Raw genomic sequence first — 14,964 nt, 5'->3', positions numbered from 1 at the left:
TGATTATGTAATAGCTCGACGATCAGATCCAACATATTGAGCTGAAGTTTTGTCTGATTGAAAAACAATGGCAATAATTGACAATTAAAAGAGGACATTTCGCAAGCTCTCGATTCTGCCCTATATCTTTAATTGTCATCGGGAAAACTGTCTTTAGTTCTTCTGACAAGACGTGTCAATTATACCAATTTTCTTTGTTTCCAGTAAGACAAGCTAAGAAATAGAATATAAAAACTTATGGGCGAGATAAAACGCGCTTATTACGCAAAATTTTGTCTGTCCCGAAAAAGGCTAACATATGTTTTCTTAAGGGTGCGTCTCTTTAAGAAAACCCAAGATTGGATTCTTAAATCTGAAAACGGATTTTGCGTTTCTTTTCTAAACAGGTTGATCCAAGATCTCTGGGATCATGGTGCGTCAAAGGAACCGAAGAATCCACTCTGAGCTGGACAAGGATTCTTCGGTTCCTTTGATGCACTATGCATGATCCGAGTGATCTTGGATTGATCTGTTTAGTAAAGAACGCAAAATCCGTTTTCCGATTTAAGAATCCAATCTTGGATTTTCTTAAAGAAACGTATTCTTACTGGTCATATATTTTCATGGTCCTAAGTTACTGCTACAAAAAAAGTACTTGTAACATATATTAGTAACACTTGACTGTTTATTGTATTTCAATTGGCCCTACATGTACAGCTGACCAGTTATCATAAGAAATGCGATATTAGAAACAAATGTACGTTTGCACTGCCTCGAAAATTAAGTTACAAACTGACAACTAATTTTCCGTCGATTTTTAGAATCTCCCATCGGTTTACAAACTTTATGTGAGAGTCTTTTCGATACTTCGGATAAGTGCCTCTGTGCTACTCAAGAGGATCAAGCTAAGAAATAAAGATTGTCAAAAGGATATGACAATCTTTGCCACTTCTTCCCGTCTAAATTAAGGAGGTTATTAATTTCTGCCGTGCACAAACGAGGACAGCAATGGTTGGGAACCTCGATCTTTTTATTGATTAAATTAAACAGACGCTTACAACAAAACTGAATCACAGTATTAGCGTTATTTAGTAGCAATTAAAGGTCATTTTGAACGCTTTTATTTTGCTTGTAGCAAAGTCACCGACGCATTCAATTCAATATGAATCCCAAGTTCTGGCTCTCAGTTGCGTTCCTGATGTCCCGAATCGGTGTATTTCAAGCTGCTCTCCAATGCCAAGCAACGGAATACTCCATTGGAGGAATGTTCCTCAAGGGCCACACGTTTAAAACAAGCAAGGTTGGATGGCCTGCAGGGTGCTATTTGATGTGCGAAGAAGAAGTTACGTGTCAAAGCTACAATTTCGTTATTGGTCATAAAGTTTGCGAACTGAACAATCAAACTAAAGAAGCGAGACCTGAAGATTTTAGGCCGGATCAGACAAGGTTCTACATGAAAAGGGCAAAAAACAGAGGTACACTTCCATTCTCCTTACTTGCATGTTTGTCTCATTTTTCCAATGCAGCCATTTTCAATGCTAGCGTCCGTGGCGAGCGTAATTTTGAGTGCGGTTGCGGATTCTCCTATCGGAGCGGCGAAACCACCAGGAGAAGAGGTGGGATGTCTCCGTACGTGGCTTCGGCGCAATGGACGTGCCAAAACTATATGCTAACATCCCACAGGCCAGAGGAAGGAATCACGACTGTATGTAAAACATACGAAACATTCCACCCAAACAAACCTCCCATACCTGACCTCTACCTCAGAGAGATGCTAAAGCTTCTCTTAAAAGAAAACTCTTTTCATTTTAGCGGAAACACATGATACCGCAATGACTACAGAAATGGCGGTCTCCTTGGCCAACATTTTCACGGCCGCGGTAGAAACAGAAATCATTAACCGCAGCCATATAAATCCGATCAATGAAAACATATTTCGGTGATGTCCCTTGTCTATGGAACATAAACAATAAGGAAATAAACACGTTTACTATAGAGCTGATGAATAACTATCATGCACATCAGTGACCGTAAAATTCACGCCTGAAATTTCAGATAAAGAAATAATTTTGTTGGATACATGCTTACAGTATACAGGGGAAAAAGATTTAAGAAAGAGCCTATTCTCATCCAATAAAAAGAATAATTTTCCAGCATCGTCTAACGAACATAAGAGGGTTACGAATAAGGTTTATCTGTTATTAGTTCCTCTTGTTTCTAAAATAACTTGAAGCAAAATTACTTACGGGATCTTTTATCTTTTTATTTTATCTCACAGTCCCTCTTGGTTCCATCCAAGAGTTTCCTGCTGAATCGTGCAGTGAGATCAAGGCCAGTGAAGGAAATGAGATGGTTAACGGGAATTACTGGATATACTCTGATGGAAATGCTCAGACAATCCTGGCTCGCTGTGAAGGTACGACCATTTAGTTTATTGATAAAGAAGAAGTTCAACCTCCTAGCACCTGAAAAAAACATTATAAAAATTTGCAAGACACTGGAGTGGCTTAGTCGATTAATCGATCAACCAATAAATTTTGAGGGCAAACAGTCTTTTTGCTTTCGACGGCACAGGTATAAATTAAAGTGTCCAAAAAATTCCAGAGGTGAGTGCTGATTCGCAGAAATATTGAATTTTTGTCCGCCTGTGGGAGCGATCGGTAACGATCTTAACCTTTGTGTTTAAAGAAACTGGTTTTACCTCTGAAAATTTCCCTCAATATACCTAGGAGTTGATGCTAATGAAAAAAAAAAAAAAAATTGTTTCATGTTACCAGATGACTTTAAAAAAGATTTATAACATTGATCTGATTGGCCCCTGAGCCTTAATATTAAGAGTGTGCCACAGGATCGCAACGTAAGACATGGATGCAAATATTTTTCTCTGAAAATGTATTTTAGAGAACTGGCAGAAATTAAACACAGAACCCGTTTGTTTTGGGGCGCGACAAGGCTCGTATGGTGCCTTTAACATCACAAAGAGTGGATTTCTCAAGACAATGAAGCTCGTCCGCAAGTCGGGTTCGATAAAATGCAACTCAAAAGTCAAGGCATCCTACTGGGGCTGCAGAAATGAACTCGTGTATGGCAAAAACGGTTTACTGACTATCATTACCAATGCAAAGAGAGAAGCCATCCTGCCACCTGCTGGAGACCTGAAAGCCGGGTGTAACCACGAAAAAGACTTTTACAGTCTTAATGGAACTAACCACACATCTCCAGAGCTCGTTTTCCCGGACCTTCCTAACAAGCTGCCTGTGTCACGCAATCAGGAGTTGCAGATATGGTACGGACAGGATTGGAAGGATTGTGCTGAAGGTGACAACAGAGGCGCAACATGTGTTGATGTGTATGCGTGGTATGCTTTAACATGAGCATCTGACTTATCCGAAGCAGTAAGTGTTCATAGACACTGAAAAATTAACGTAAACGCCGCTCATATTTATCTTCTCTTGTATTGAATCTTGTAACTTAGCGCACAAATGCAGGAAGACATTCACGGAATAAAATGCTAAGAATAGTGGAAATATGAAAGTAGCGTCGAGCAATTACCAAGACGACGAAGCATTGTATGTACTATACTATTTTTACCTGGCTGTAAGGGCTAATGTAGTAATTACACATCTAGGCTCTCACGAAAGTTTTTGAAGCTCCACTTCTTCTCCAACAGCAGTCTCATTCCAAACTACAGTACATGTATCAAACATGAAGTATAAATATCAATAGTTATCGGAATGTATATTAATTAGTTTATATATGTGCATTCTTTGTATTAAAATTTACTATTCTTGCTGTTAAAAATATTAAAAAAAGATGTTGAATGTTTATAGTGGTCGACGCGCTTAACTACAACTAGCCACAGTTCTCAGGCATGCCACTTAAGGAGAAGCACATTTTTTCCAAAACTTTCTTTTTTTATCCATAATTCTGTCCAACTGACCTATCTAAGTCTCTAACGAGCAACATTTGGGCCGGTAAATGATCTTATGCATTTTAGCTTAACCATAACAGGCTTAAAAATCCCAACAGGGGGAGGGCACACCAGTTGGCTATTTACAAGCATAACAGAGGAGTTGAACTAGGGTCTGTGGGGAAGCAACTCCAGCTTTAATAGTGGTCAGAGCGAGACTTGAGCCCGCGACCTCCGGATTTCAAGTCCAGCGCCCTACCAACTCGGCCACTCTGCCTCCAGAGCTTTTAACTTTTGTCAGGTCACGCTATGTGACGTGTTACAATCATTTCCGGTAAGATGCCTTGCCTCCAGGTTGAAGTTCATTTTCGTGGACAGGTCTGCTTTCCTGTAATGCATGTACCATAGTTAAAGTTTTTGCATGAGCACTGACTTCGTTTAGGCTCTAATACTGGTCTCCTTCACCATTTGCAAATCTTGATTGGCAGTTCTAAAGGGTTTAACGTAACCCGCCTCCTGGCTCAAGAGCTGGCGAGTGCTAGACAAGGATTTAAATATTCTTATTAAATATCGGCCATTTAGCGATTGAACCGTTGTTGATGTACTGTTCAATAGAAGTACCGTTAACCAGTGTCGTAGGCCCATTAGTAAAACTAATGCAATCAAACTAACTGTAATCACAAGTTGTGATTACAACAAGTAAAACTAATGTAATCAAACTAATTGTAATCACAAGTTGTGATTACAATTTAGCTCTGTATTGACTTGGCAAAAGCATAATCTATATTAAAATACCAACCTTTCTAGAACTTTCTTGGAAACAACATGAAGGCGTGAGTTCACCGTCCTGTAACATCACTTTTCATTCAGTGTTTTCTTTATTTGGAAATTTCACTACGTTGCTGATGCGATTGTCAAGCAGCCGTTACTATACAACCGATCTACACTGTTAACACTAAATTGCAATAGCAATGGGCGGGGGGGGGGGGGGGGGGGCGGAGGGTACTTCCGTATATTAGGAATAGATGCGTGCCGCGAAAAGTTTTACTGAACCCAACCCAAAGCCCTGGCAACGAGGTTGACTAAGCCCTGACCCCCTTTGAGGATGATCAATTGAAAATTGATACCCTATTTAAGGCCCAAACCAAGAGGAAATGCAAACCCGAAACATGGCACCCCGTTCAAGGGAAAAAACAAAAACTAAGAATGGCATGAACAGGTCAACTTTATTTTGTTTTGGTAACATTGGAAGTTAAGTATCGAGAAGAACATCTGTTTTTCGTTTCGCTGGGAATTTACGCACTGGAAGTTTAGTTAATGTAATTTAGGTACACTGTCTAAGGATTAGGCGGAGGGTGGGACATGATTGACATTTCAGACTTCATATCGGACGGCTCTCAGCGAAAACCCTTTGCCGAAGATGGCAGCCCTCTATTCCATGTCAGTGTAACTAAACCGACCGCGGATGAACGGATGAAGAACAGAAACGTGAAGGAAGACTATCTTTCCTGCTGTATTTGAAATTTCGAGGCGACTGGAGCATTTGGAGACCTTTCCCTTCAGTGGACTCGTTAGGCTGGGATCACTCAGTACCCAAACTTTGGAAAGGATATCCAGAGGACAAAATAGTGAAGCTAACTGAAACCATCTAAATGTCAATAACCAATGTCAATGGCCTATAACCGTTAGGTGAGAGAGCTTCCTGTAATGAATATCACTTATTTATTTATTTATTTATTTATTTATTTTTTTATTATTTACAAAACCTCCCACGCCAAACAAGGAAACACACCTCAAGTACGGTACGTATATTTTATTTATACTGCTTCGTGTCTTTAAGACTTGAGAATAGAACCGTTTTTCCGGGCAATAAAAATTATTATGTTTCAACTGTTTTGAGACTTCAGTATTACTGCATTGTACGACCGCTCAGTTTGCGAGCTTGGGCTACCTGTGTTTTGGACCGCATGTGAGGCCAAAATCATGATGCGGTGACATCTCGAAGGAAAACGAACGCCTACCTTGGTAAATGCCATGGTTTGTAATCCTTTCGGATAGCTTTCATGTTGAATGTGACGTGGATCTTTTGGTTTTGCCCGTTTTCTCTGACACGGATACTTGAATCACTTTGTTGTACCAGCAACGCGCAACTTTGGGTCTTTTCTGCCTCAAGAATAAACTAATTTTTTTATACTTGACTAGAATAACCAAGGTCTTGGTAAGTGATATCAGCCTCAGCTTTCAGTTTCGGCTGATGAAATAATTGTTTATTATTGGTGGATAGCAGACCACGCAAAATTTGAGATCCTTTTCAGATTTGCGTCAGTTGATTGATTGGCAAAAAAGGAAACGTGAGAAGAATGCTAATAAAAATGATGCAGGAAAAGCAATACATTTCGTGTCTCGTTCGTCAGAAAATAAGGATTCAAAACAGTGAAAATCTTGGATAACACCTCGGCGAAAACCTTTTCATTTCTGCTTCGGAAATTGGTGATAAATGTTATATTAAATTTGAAATTTGTATCTCGGCCATAAGTTGTGGTACGGTCCTATTTCTTAAAATAAGTTTGCCCGCGGTTTTTCAAGAAAAATATGTCACTACCAAAAACTGATTAGAGATGAGTAACCTTTGGCGAGCAAGAAGACAAGGGAAGAGGAAGAACGGTTATCTTTATCTATGTCAGAGATTTCTTGGGCGAATAATGATATGAAATATTTCTCGCGATATCAATCGAGTTGACTAACACCCTAATTTAATGGATTAACAGATCCGGCTAAAGCAACATGTTACTTTTGTCTTAGGATGTCGGAATAGTTTAATGCATCTTCGCCTGTAATAATAGAAATTTATTGAGTTAGGGTTTCTTAATATCAAGAATGATCTAGAATAAGTTGAGTTGAAAAATATCGGTAAAAGAAAACTTGAGCTTTTCGTTAGGACAAAGAAACTTGTTAATATCAGCAGGTGGACGCATTAAAGGGTCCAGAGCATAGAGCGAAGGTATGTCATTTGTTACCTTATTTCCAACACGGAAATCTAAAAAAGTGGATGCCCGAGTTTTTCTGCTTTTCAGTCTGAAAGAAATATCAACATAGAGTTCTAAGAAGGTATACTAGAGCCTGCCGGAGGCGTGGAACCATTCTATTAGCTTTCCTTTGTTGCCCGATATTCTTTTAGTTCAAATTAATATTTACTTTGATGCTAAATGGATGACGTTTACGTGAGTTCCCCTTTGCCAATATAGTTAGAAATACTTAATCTACCTTCACTGTTCTTCCTGTTTCATCTTTTCTTTATATTTTTCATTCACCGCCGGGCATCAATCAATTACGAACTTGTTCGATTATTGATCGAACATGACAGCATCGCTTAAATAGTTTTATGGCCTTGAGTATCTGTCAACAACAAAGCTGCCTTCGCTTCTAGAACTTGTAAGATATAACACACTTGGCTGGAAAAATGAAATATTTACCACACATGTTTAACTGAATGGCAACAAATTTTTGTTGAGAATTTTAAAGTGATGTATTAACGAACACGTCAACACCACCCTTAACGCGCTTGCAAATTTTGTTTGTACGGCAATAATATTATAATTTTAAGAAATGGACAACAACTTTAAGTTTACAGCAAGACATGTTTCGAACGTTCAACGATAATCTTCAGTTGTGACTTCGTTTACAAGTTCGGTTGAATTAACACAAGCAATGGCGTATAAGTAAAACGTGATACAATTCATAATTTCGAAAAAATTAGCGTACAATTTTAAGAAGCGCGAGACATGGAATAACACTTGCGCGAGTACTACACTTAATACAAGGGAAAAAATTGTAAAAAATAGAAATAATTACAATGATTATAACACAAAATGTTATCAAAAAAAATATGAAATAAACCGCTACTAAATAAATGTATATAGATAAAGAATAATATCAGAACGAGAGAGTTAAGTCAGCATGTTTCAGCTGCTTATTTAAAGTGGGATTCTCCCATTTGATGTGCATTGCTTCCTTCAACATAAGTTGTAGTTTGCTGGATACACAATCCACGATGGAAAAGCAGTTCTTATAAGCTAAACACCGACATGCCTGGGATTGCTGCAAATGCTGATATACGTGTGAGTTCCTGTCCCTGCTCAGATGCTCACGAACGCGCGTCGAAAGATGTCAGCTACTCTCGCCGATCTAACAGGCGTTACATCCTGCACAGGAAAACTTGTAGACAACGCACGAACGGAGATCGAGAGGAACAGGATCCTTAACACTAAACATACTACCAACTTTAAAAGAAGAAAAAGCTAACTTAATTTCGATGTTATTAGGACAATAGTGCTGAACGAGTTTGCGTAGCCTTTTCTATGTTTCTCTGGTGAAGGAGACTACATAGGGTAACTTTAAATAATAAGTTGAAACGGCTTGCTGAACCTGAGAGCTAGCTGATGGGCGGATTGTAGCTCTACTGACGTGTCTATTGATGACCTTTTCTACAATGCGAACAGGGAAAAGGTTCTTCCATAGGATAAGGGTAATAATAATATGAAAGCCTAGCCAAGAATTGTTCATTTTGTAAACCCTGTCCACCAGTGTTCTAACAAGACCCATTTTGTAGGACAATGAAGTGAAACTAAAATACATAGTTAGGAGCCCCGTGAAAGTTTTCTTACGGAAAACAGATGTCTGGAGATTAAGAGGGTTGTTATTGAATTGACCAAGACATCCAAGAAAGCTAACTTATTATCTACTGACTTCCATCTCCATATATAGTAAACCGTATGTTAGGGTGTTGGGAACTGATGTAATTGTAAAAGGAAAAAGCATCTTGTTCCCTCTCAAATACACAGAAAGTAGTTTTCTATCCAATCCTTCTCATTATGCCCCATGAAAAGGTTAACTAAGACGGGGGCAAGGGGCGAGCCCATAGACACACCATCTACCTGATCATAATAAGAACCTTCAAACAAAAAGTGAGTTTGGGCTGTGGCAAAACGTAAAAGGGTTTTAAGCTCGGTGGCACTTAACTTATTGTCCATATCATCCTCCTTTATGCAGCGAACCGCTAGACCAATGCACTTATTCAAGGGTATGTTGGTAAATTAACTTTCAACGTCGAATGAAACCATAAAATTACCCGATAAAGGTATATCTTGGATTTCATTAACAAAAGTAAAGCTATCCTGAGTGCAATAATTAGTAGGGATGTAGGGTTGTAATAGAGAGCATAGATACTTAGCTACTTCATAGTTATATGACGTTTGACGTCATTCAAAATGGCGCAGAAAATGCAGACCTTCAACGAAAAAAATGTTCAAATAGGTCACCCTCGAGACCACAAGACACCTAGGATTATGAACTGCGTTCTGCGAACGCAATAAAAAACGTTCACACACTTTTCCACCAACGTCCAATGTACATAAGATGGTTAAAATGCTTTTCCAGCAATTGCATCCGTACGAGTTCAACAGTTCCTTATTAGAGCGATAAAAAGGACCACAAACCGCAGTCAAAAGTTCTCACTTAGTAAGCAGTATAATGGCTAGGAACTTCATCGGAGTTAGACAAAGAAGATAAAGTTTATTTCTTGTTAAGTTGTCAGCCGCTGCGTTGACATGACGGAGCGAGGTTAAAACAATCTTTTCGGTAACACAGATTACTTGAGGTAAAATATCTCGTATCCAACTAACGGTTACCAATCAGTCCGGGATCGTTATCAGATTTGATAACCTCGACCAAAACAAACCATTAACCAATCGCTGCGCAAGTTTTCGTTCACGTGACATTATTTGGTAGCAACAGTGTATAATTCAATATGGCGGTCGACGGGGCGCTGCGATGAAAGGAGTTACTTTTTCACAACATCACAATGCAATTTCATTTAATTGTAATTGTATGTTTGCTTCCCAATAGGTTACTGGATTATGGAATAGAAACAGAGATGTATGGAAGAAAACTGTCTTTGTCAAAAAGCTACAGCGAAAAGTTTCATTTTCAGATAGACACTGTATAATATTTGTTCCGAGTAAAAACACACGAAGGTAGACAACAGTTATTCTGTTCACAAAAGCGTTGTTTATTGATACTAATATGATAGCTTCTATTTTCACTCAGGCTTCATTTTCTAGGTAGTTGGCGAAGCTGGCTGTTCAACAGTCTGTATAAAATATAAACGAAACACTAACAGTAAATACATCTTGAGTTCACAAATTGACACTGAACAAGTTGCTTCTATATTCTAAGCGGAGAGCTGTAACTGAATTTCGTTCAATTTGCATGAGCGAAGCGTGGTTAGGACCGAAACAACTCCTACTATGATTCATTACTATGAAATGGAATTAACAGTACCGAAACAGTTCGCGACCCTCCCTCTGTCGACTCTCTGTCCAGATATACTGAAGATAGAATAGCTTACCTCGATGGCCATATCCCATCCCACGCCTAATTCCATTTCTGCGATTGCTAATTCAATCCCCTCTGCCGTATTGTACATTTCGTTTCCATCTTTGATGCACTGCAGTTCTCTTTGTCGTTGTGGGCTCGCCTGATATGGTTCTGGCACAACAACAAAAATATAGCAGGTATAGTTACTTTAATTCGTGATACACCTCCGTTCAGTGGAATGGGTACATGCAACACTTTATGTCGTGAGATGTGACGGTAAACTTGGAAGTCTTGGCATTTCCGGAAAAAAATTGTTTTAGTTGTAGATCAGTAGTCTATTGTTGTGCATTCGGTGATATGGAAAAACGCTTTTAATGACCGATTCATATAATAGAAACTATAATTCAAGTAATATGTTTTCATACCATAGTTCACTCGCTAAATCCAACAATAAGCTTCATTATATAACGACTGGTGTGCCAGAAAACTGACCTAGTTTGGCCGGCATTTCCGGAAAATATTTCAGGACTGCGAATTGTTGAAATTGACTCTAAAATATATGCAACTTACCCTTTAACGTGATTGTCGATTTTCCCGCAGTCCGAAAGGTGTTTTAGTTCCCTGTTTATGAAGTATTGCACCCGGCCTATCTGTCTTCCAACAACTTCTCTCAAAGTGTAATTTTTCTTAGCGCTCTTGGATACCAGACTGTTACACGTCTAGAAGTGTCTCGGGTATTTCTCTAATTTCCGGCAAAAACGAAGTGCGAACGAGTCTTTGTTTCCAATTTTCAGGAAGGACATGAAAAGGAGTTCCTTCTGGCCCCTTGATTTTGACCTCATGGTAACCCTTCAAAAGAAAATAAACAACTAATGTTAGATTTGCAAGTGGTTTCCCGACCACCTGGACTGCTGTACCATGAATCGAGCGACTCACTAAGAGCTATAATTTTTTCTGAGGGGGCTTAGATGATTTATGTAAGTTACTTTTACGTACCCCTTGATTTCGCCACCAGTAATTCTTAAAGTTGAATGGTGCGTGTCTGTCAGGCCTAAAAGGAACGAAAATTTTATGCTGCAAAACTCGACAACAATAAACCTACCCTATGTAATGACCAAGCTATATCCACAAAATCGACATAAATTTGCTATTTTGATTCTATGGGTACCAGCATCCGCCATCTCAATACCTTGGAACATATCGACTACAGCTGTAAATATGGCCGCCGTTATGAACAACACATCGCAAATCAAAATACCCCCGTGCACTTTTTTCACAGATCGTGCACAACACTAAAAACACGTTAAATCCCAAGAATATGGCGTGAAGATTAACGACATATTTTTTGTGATTTTCGCAAAAATCTCCAGGTAACTTAAATCTAATGACAAAATGAAAAACATACCAGGTTTGGATGCAAAATTACAAGCGCTGTTTCACTTTACGAGTAGCATTTTACATCGTTTACGCTGGTCTTCAACCGCCATCTTCAAAACACGTGAGGCTCCTTCTTTTCTGGTAATTTTCGAATAGAATTATGGGTAAATTACCCGAGTATAATCGAACAAATAACGAGCAAAGCGAAGTGAATACGAAAATTCCCGGTTTTTGAAATGGCCGCCATGTTGTGACGTCACATGGTTATCAAATCTGATAACGATCCCGGACTGCCAATAGGTCATATGTGATCAAGGAAAGCGGCCTCGCACCCATTTCTTCGTCAGAAGTAACAAATATTACACGAGACAATACTCCATTTTCGCGATAAATCAAAATTAATATTCTAACATGATTCCGAGGCTCTCTGCCCAAAATTGAGATAATTCTAATATTCGTGGTTTTTTTTTTAATTTTCAGGTGGCTCTGAACCCTATGTACAGAATTTTTTTTAAACTTTGCCAAATTAAAGTTGCGTTTTATGCAGATTCTTATTAAAATTTGACAATATAAAAAGATTTCACCGTGCCGTTTTTGAATTATAAGTTGCTATGGTAATCTATTGTGTCACGAAAATGACAACAACGTGTTCACCAAAGATTGGGCAGTTTTTTGATACCATGATTGTAGCATCAAGTGATAAAGAGTGGTTATAACGACCCATCAAAACGTGCTGGAAACTGTTTTGAGTCACCTTAAGCTCTTCTTGTAAGCATTTGAAATAAAATTACTCTGACACTGAGATCTTTTGTTTCATCACACAGTTCCTCTTGGCTCCATTCAAGAGCTTCCTGCTGAATCGTGCAGTGAGATCAAGGCCAGTGAAGGAACTGAGATGGTTAACGGGGATTACTGGATATACTCTGATGGGAATGCTCAGACAATCCTGGCTCGCTGTGAAGGTACAGAAGTTAGCTTTAATTCTCAGGTACCCATTTATACACCTGGGTGGAGAGAGGCACTCTGAAAGTAAAGTGTCTCGCCCGAGAACACAGCACAATGTCCCTGGCCAGGGCTTGAACATGGACCGCTCGATCCGGAGACCAGCGCACTAACCATCAGGCCACAGCGCCTCCACAGTTCGGTCCAGTGACGAAACCAAATTCGAACCGAGCAACAAAATGTCAACCCGCCAGCTCGGTCCAGTTGAGGCATCAGCAGTCTAGCGACTACAATGTTTTCAAACAAAGTGTGTATGACCTAACTCTAAAACTAGTGGCAAGAATGTAAGAAAATATTTAAAAACCATCAATTCAAAGTGTCTGCGCTGAGTTCAAATTATGTTTAATTGTTGTACTGTCTCTGTACTTTTCAAGTCAATAAAATTCAAATATGCATTTTTTGTTTGTTCCAACCGGGTATTCACAATGCTCAACCATGATTGGTGAGATTACGAGCAGACTCAGGCCCTTATTGCTCACACTCGTGCTGTGATTGATTGAACTCTCTCGTTGCTCTGAAATACGAAGTGCGTAGTCGATCAACCAAACAATCTAGGGGAAAGCAGTCTCTTTCTCCAGTGGCATAAGTGGGCTAAATGAGCTAGAAGGGTTTGAAATAGGATCCAAATGTACGACGCGAAACAAACTCCTCATGACCATAAACGTGTCTGTTGGAAAAACTCTAATTGTACGATCCAGCAGTACTTACTCTTTACTGAGATCTTGTTTTGTCTAGTTAGTGCGCTTCTTATTGCCTTGATGTATAATTTGGTCGATTCTAATCACTTTCCATGTTAAATACTTTTTTTACCGTTAGTATTGTATATTTTTTAATAATTTTTTTTTTAGGAAACTGGCAGAAAATAAACAAAGAATCCGTTTGCTTTAGGGCGCGAGGTAAGCAGTTCGGCGCCTTCAACATCACAAAGAGTGGACTTCTCAAGACAATGAAGCTCGTCCGCAAGTCGGGCTCGATCATATGTGACCGAAATTTCCCGCCATCCTACTGGGGCTGTTGTACAAGCCCTTACTATAGAAAAAACAGCTTAATGACTATCATTACCAATGCAAAGAAAGAAGCCATCCTGCCACCAACTGGAGACTTAAAAGCTGGCGTCGAAAACAAAAACCACTATTACCGTCTTAACGGAACTACCCACACATCTCCAGAGCTCATTTTCCGCGATATTCCCATTCAGGTGTCTGTGTCAGGCGATCATGAGCCTGAGATATGTTCGGACAGGATTGGACCGATTGGAGTGAAGAGAATAATAGTGGAACAACATGTGTTGATGTGTATGCGTGGTATGCTTAATATCACATGAGCCTCTGACTTATCTGAAACTGTCAAAGCCAAAAAGTTGACTGAAGTTTAATTTAAACAGACAATAAAAACGTGAACGTAAACTCAACTCTTATTAATCTTGACTAGAATTAAAATCTTGTTACTTCAGAGCGAAAAAATTGTTAAAAGCCACTAAAGAATATTACATAAGAATCTTCCTTTACAAGAGCATATAAAAACAATTCAGACTTTGATTAAGCTACAAAAATATAAGTTCTGAATATTGAAAGAGCATAGATAAAACACGCATTATATGTGCTGTTCTTTTTTTACAATTTCTGCCAGCGCTAAGGGTGAATACAAACATTATTAACTACAGTAGTGCAAGGGTGCTAAGGAGCATATCACCTCGCGAGGTGATATGCTTCTGGTTACACATATTTACAAAAGTACTTATTCAAGTCAAACATAAAGCATAAGTAACTGTAGACACTGGAATGAATTTTAACCGGTTCGTATTTGTCAGAAAAATATATATACTTGTCTCGCTTTTAAGTTTTATCCTGTGTGTATCGTGACCTACGTCTTAACGCTTTTCTCCTTTTTCTCCTTTTATCTTTTGCTGCAGTGGTGGACCTTCTACTGGGTTTGCAACCAGTGGAACAATTCCCGAGAAAGCATCATCGAGACGGGCAATTCTCAATAGCCAAATGCAGTTGAGGGAAAATTTGCTCAAAGCTTTTCAATCAAATTTCTAAACATTTTCGTGCATATTTAATTGTCTTATAATAATTGACGCAATCACTCTGATCTGGGTATCATTGGAAACTGGATCTCTTCCTCCTTCAGAACTTGAGTATGAATGACGCCAATTTGGACGAAGGTGATGACGTCAGAAGTGGAACAAAGGTCAACGCTCATCACAGCAGGTAACTGCCGACACAGGTGTCAATGGGTCAAGGGAGATAGGGTATCTGTGAAGCCTGTGAAGTAGGTCGTAAAGTGTCCAGAAGAAAAACAAACCTGAATTGGCCTTT

The 14,964-nt window shown here is 39.1% G+C and overlaps 1 pseudogene across 1 annotated transcript; it reads left to right on the top strand.

Annotated features, from left to right (window-relative positions):
* The first annotated feature begins 882 nt into the window (after positions 1–882).
* On the top strand, positions 883–14,100 carry LOC145469509 (uncharacterized; annotated as a pseudogene). Its single transcript, XR_014042327.1, has 5 exons — positions 883–1,454; positions 2,258–2,395; positions 2,881–3,309; positions 12,466–12,603; positions 13,492–14,100. The product of XR_014042327.1 is annotated as an uncharacterized LOC145469509 (transcript).
* Positions 14,101–14,964: the final 864 nt, after the last annotated feature.

This window comes from Orbicella franksi, chromosome 15 (genome assembly GCF_964199315.1).
Source record: "Orbicella franksi chromosome 15, jaOrbFran1.1, whole genome shotgun sequence".
Classification (NCBI taxonomy): domain Eukaryota; kingdom Metazoa; phylum Cnidaria; class Anthozoa; order Scleractinia; family Merulinidae; genus Orbicella; species Orbicella franksi.
Note: the sequence above shows the minus strand (reverse complement) of the source record. Positions and strands in the feature narration are given on the sequence as shown.